Below are 5,599 nucleotides of genomic sequence, written 5' to 3'. Positions count from 1 at the left end.
AGCTCACATGACAGAGTTTGTGATGAAAACACAGCCCATAGATGGGTCTAAGCAGAGGTGAGCTTCCCTTTCTTCTGAGGACTTCAGTTATGACTTGCACATTCTTCACCTGGAAGCCAGAAGTGAAGGTGACTTTTTCACATCTTCTATTCATGTTCTTGTTTTCCCAAGGAGCAAGTCATTCCCTCCCCATGACTCAGCCCCAGGAAAATCCTCTTGCTTTCTACTGCTTATCACATAGAGTTGGTAGAGTTGTCTGTTTTATGCATAGCCTTTCAATACCCTTCCCTTTTATTTAATGGAAGGAAAAGCTCTCTTGTGCTGCCCAGAGCTTGTACCAATTCTTTGATTTCTGTCTCATATTATTATCCAGTTAACTGTTAATATTTTGAAACTTTGTCTTCTTTCTTTTTTCTCTTGTTCTGACTTCCTCAGTGAGAAATTTTGAAAGTAACTGCTGCCTTTTTAAACAACATAATTCACTGTTAACTGGAATCATCATATGTACAATCGATCTCTCTAATTTCTACTCCTCTGTAATTAATTTGGTCCCCTTTCGCCAGCCTCACCAACCCAATCCAATCTTTGTTCAGTCCCTGGTAGTCTCTATTTTATTCTCTGCATTTATGATTTCTAGTATTTTAGATCCCATTTCTAAATCATATAGCACAGCATGATTCTTTCTGGGCCTCATTTATTTCACTTAACATAATGTAATTCAGGTTCATTTGTGTTGTTACAAATGGAAGGTGTTGCTTCTTTACAAAAAGCTGAGCAGGAATAACTGCATTGTGTCATTTATAGTCATTTTCTTTTCCATTCTTCCTTTGATAGACACAAGTCACTTCAAAATCTTGGATATTTTGAATGCTGTTGCTATGAGCATGGAAATACAAATAATCATTGGCTACCTTGCTTTTGCTTTCCTTGGATATTTACCTAGTAGTGAGATTGCTGGTTTGTATAGTGGCCCTGTGTTTAACTTTTGAGGAAGCCCCATACTGTTTTCCATGATGGAGAATACATTTTCTCCCCAGCAATAATGTACAGGGCTCCCCTTTTCTTTACATCCTGGCCACTGCCCCTGACTGTCCATCACTTTGATAGCAGCCATTCTGACAGCTGCCAGATGACATCTCTCTGTAACTTTGATTTGCTTTTCCCTGGTGATTAGTGATATTGAGCATTCCCTCCATTTAGTTTCTGGCCATCTGTACCTCTTCTTTTCAGCAATGTCTGCTCAGAGTATGTATTTTCTTGTTATAGAGTTGTGTTCTTTGTATATTTTAAACATTATCCGCATACCAGATATATGTCACGCAATATTTTTGAACACATTTTGTTCTTTGCTGTTAGAGGACCTTAGTCTGAAAAAAAAAATGTCTCTTTTTCTACTTCTGCTCTTGTTGCCTGAGCTTTTGAGTTTATATTCGAAACACCACTACACACATCAGTGTCACCAGTTTTTCCTTTCTGGTACTGCAGTCAAGTCTTTAATCCGATTTGTGTTGATTTTTGTTGACGGGGTGATATACAGCTCTAATTTCATTCTTCTGCAAGTGTACATCAAGTTTTCCTAAGTCTCAGTTGGAGACACCACCCTTGTCTACGTGTACCCCTGACACATTGGTCAAAAAGTAACCAACGCTGAGTGTGTGATTCTGTTTCCAGGCTCGGTCAAGATGTCTCTGGTTTTCTCACTCTTTGACCAGGATTACTTCATGTGTCATTCAGCATTTACTAGAGAAACAGATATCACACAAGATATGTAAATATATATGAGAACTTACAAGATTGGCTCGTGATGGCCGCCCACATTGGGATGTGGGAAAGCACGGAGTCCATCTGCACACTGGAGACTGAACGATCCAGTCGAAGGTGTGGAGCTCACTGCAGCATCCCATGTGACTGTATCTGGAGGCTGATGGGTCTGCCCTAGATGGCAAAGGCTGGAGCTCCTCCAAAGGAACAGAAGCAGCGACGTCCTTCCTCGTTCCCCTTTATCACAGTCAGGCGAGGGGAAGCCCAAGAGTGGATTTCCCACTGCGTAAGGTGTGAAATTGCAGAGTTGATTTAGCAAAGCTTCTCTTAGCCAAACTTCTCATGTTGACACAGTCGCTCAACCATCACACTTTGGCGATGTTTTTCTTTTATATCTTCAGTTAGTTTCTTTCATGTGGACTAACAGCATTTACATAAAAAAAAAATAGAATATTTGACGCCTGGATAAAGAGGCACAGAGAACTGCTCTGGGTATAACCTGAGAAACAAACCAACAGACACTCGGCTGCAGTTTGAAGGTTAGCAGTTTTGATATCATGGGGTTCACACATTTCCCCTGGTCACATTCCCTCTTCCACATTCCCGAAAGCATTCAACACCAGTGTGTGCATGCTTATATCCTTTGCTTTTATTGGGCATTATAATATGGATAAAGAGTTAATATTGACTGGTCATGGCTTTCATGCCTCACTTTTCTTCCCCTTTGTCATATATTGCTAATATTCAGACACATTTTTGTAGCTTCAAGTTATTTTTTGTCATGCTTTCGGTTTTGATTTTATTTCCCCTAATGAATTGATTTTTTTCCTATAACTCCCAAGCACTTCATTTACCTAAATTGTTCTTGATAACCATTTAAAATATTTATAATTTTAAATTTTTTATTTCACTTATTTATGTTCGCCATTACAAACACTGAGTAGAAATGCAGAGCATTCACTGATGCACTTAAATTTGCAAGATACATGCAGATTTCTTTCTAAGGGGGTAATATTAATTTATGTTAAAATCATCTGTACTACAACATTGCATTTCATGTTCTCCAAGTGATGTAAAAATTTAGTCAAATTGCTATAGTTTTAATTTGCATTTTTTTCCAAAAAGGTTCAAATTAATTCTGACATATTTGATAGACATATTCATTTCCTCTCTGAAGTATTTATTGACATTTTCTATGAATTTTTATTGGGTTGTTATTAAACTGGTAAGGTTGACTATTCACCAAATTTTCTCCTTGAGAACAAATAGCTATAATGTGAGTGTGTTTGTGTGTGTCTGTGTATGAGTGTGGGTTTGTGTGCAATGAACTGTGGTCCTGGCAATGGGATATGGGTCTACATTGTCTACTTTCAAGATTCACCCCTACAACTTCTTTGGGTTTTCCCCAGCCGCCTCTTCCATCATCATACAACAGAAGGAAGAAGCTCTGAGGAGGATTTAAGGTCCCCAAGTTACAGAGCACCATTTATAAAGAAATTGATTTTCTGAATCACCCTGGGAAGGTCGTCTGCCACATAATAAGTAAGAGTAAAATGTAAGTAACAAGCAAAACCTAATTTTGCTAAATCCCTAATATTTTAGGGCAGTTTCTTAAAGCAGATAGTCAGCTCTAATTCATCCAAGATTTTTATTTTCGTTCTTGTCATGCATTCTAGATGCTGTAGTCTTCATTTTTATGTGTGAGATATACTTTTTCTCTACTTTAGGCTGCCTTTCCTAAGTCTTAGAGTATAACTTTATAAAACAAAGTATAGGTGCAGAAATCTATGTTTGGTAGTTTTTTCCTTGAATTTTTGTCATACTTGTATATTGTTTAGAAATCTGTAGCAACTCTGAAATGATTGAAATATACACTTTTTCTTCTAAATAGTTTAAAGCTTTTCATTTCATACTTAAGTATTCAATCCAATTGGATGTGAATGCTATTTCTGTGAAAAGGGGTTTAAATTTATTACCTATACAGATGAAAATAAACTGAGTACTATGAATTTGGTAGTACATCCTTCAGGATTGACCAATACAACCAAGCCCTCTTTTATTTTCTGTTCCAATATTGTATGTCTTTGTACCATTGTAAAACGTATGCATTATCTTATATCAAGAATGATTGATTGTCATAGAAAATATATCATATTTTGTAGGGATATCAATTAACTGATGTGAGTCTTTCCACATAAGATGTGAGTGAAGTTACATTATAGAGACTATAACAGTTTGAATAAAATTAATATTGCTGAGGTTGACTTTTTCTGTCCAAATTTTTCTATCATCAAAATTACTAAAAGAGCTTATTTCTGTATTTTTGAACTTACTGTAAGAAAGTTTTACAGTTTTGCACAGCTGTGTTTAATCATCCTTAGCTGTCTTACAGTTTGATATAAAAGACTGAGTCTTGTCGGGGCCTGGCTGTCATGCACTGCCTCAGCCCAGCATGGTCAGCAGCAGCCGGTGTGACGTCAGACTGGGGAAGAGGAGCAGCAAAAATACTAGGGGCTCTGAGTCCTCACCAACTCCTTCTAAGTGTCAGAAATCCTCCCTGCTCCACTGTCCAGTGACAGCTGAGGCTGGAGGAAATGAAGAAACAGTGCAGACTTTCCTCAGGCTTACAAACAGTGAAAATTACCCAGGTAAAGTGGCCTTCATGAAATAGTCTCCCAAGAACACTGAGAAGACAAAGATCCCACAGACATCTAGTGACAGCAGTGCCAGAAAAATTAAATGAAACAATAGATCAGATAAAAATGAGAAGAGAAGAGGAACAGAAACCCAAAGAAAAAGAAGAAGAGAAGCAATTGTCCCATAGAAGCCCTCTTACATTTGAGAGTGTTTTTTATGTTGGAGCCAAGTTGGATGCAGAACTTGAAAATTGAGAAGAAAGGGACAAAGGAAGAAGAGCAAGTGGGAAAAATAAATCAAGCGGAAGACAGCTGTTCAAAACAGATCACAGTCTTGACACATCTGCCATCCTTTTCTGGGAGGATGCCGGAAATGAAGGGAAGATGAAGACAAGTCTTTGCTCTGGAAGCTGGGGGATCTGAGGACCCAGCTGCAGCCCGCTGACCGGGAGAGGTGCAGGAGACTCAGGCACTGTTCCCACCTCTGGAGAGAGGCACAGACACACCACCAGTGGCCAGGCTGGGAGAGTTTGTTTCCCTGTGTTTTCTTTTCTAAGAAAAAATAACTTTCACAAGAATACCCTTCTGATAACATTCATCATTGAACTTAATAAGCTGACCATAACACTCAAATATAAAAAATGCAGCCTCTCATAATTACATTGTGTTTGATCTTGATACTTTAAAAAATGCAATTACTCTTCAATATTTGAAGATTTATCTTATTTTCTGCAAACGGAGAAAATTCTTTTTCATTATAGCAATACATTTGCTATGTGCTTTGGGTTTTGTTTGTGGAAAACAATTAGCTTGGAATGAAAGCTTTTGGCCAGGATGACACTGAGGAGGAAGAGACAGAGCAGGAATACAGGCTGGCTCTTGTTTTGTGTGAAAGCTCTCTGGAATTTGGCAGGCAGCCTTCATCTGAAAAGGAAATTATTTTCAATATCACGGGCTCGCATTTAATTTTGCCGGTTTTTATCATGCGATCATGTTACACACACGCATATATATGGTATGTACCTGTATGATTAAATATGTAAGCTTTTCAATGGTGAATATGTACTCGCTTCAGCAGCACCGTATACTAAACTTAAATGGTAAATGTGATGAAATATGTCAGAAGACAAGTCTAGTGATATCCAACCTTGGTCACGAAGCCAGTATATCTCTGTATTTCTGGGGTTGTCCTTTCACTATTT

At 38.1% G+C, this 5,599-nt stretch overlaps 1 pseudogene; it reads left to right on the top strand.

Moving 5' to 3' along the window:
- The first annotated feature begins 4,193 nt into the window (after nucleotides 1–4,193).
- Nucleotides 4,194–4,820, top strand: LOC117286560 (annotated as a pseudogene).
- The last annotated feature ends 779 nt before the right edge of the window (nucleotides 4,821–5,599 follow it).

The sequence above is a fragment of the Fukomys damarensis genome, unplaced genomic scaffold (assembly GCF_012274545.1).
Source record: "Fukomys damarensis isolate Sample0158 unplaced genomic scaffold, DMR_v1.0_HiC HiC_scaffold_17, whole genome shotgun sequence".
Classification (NCBI taxonomy): Eukaryota; Metazoa; Chordata; class Mammalia; order Rodentia; family Bathyergidae; genus Fukomys; species Fukomys damarensis.
Note: the sequence above shows the minus strand (reverse complement) of the source record. Positions and strands in the feature narration are given on the sequence as shown.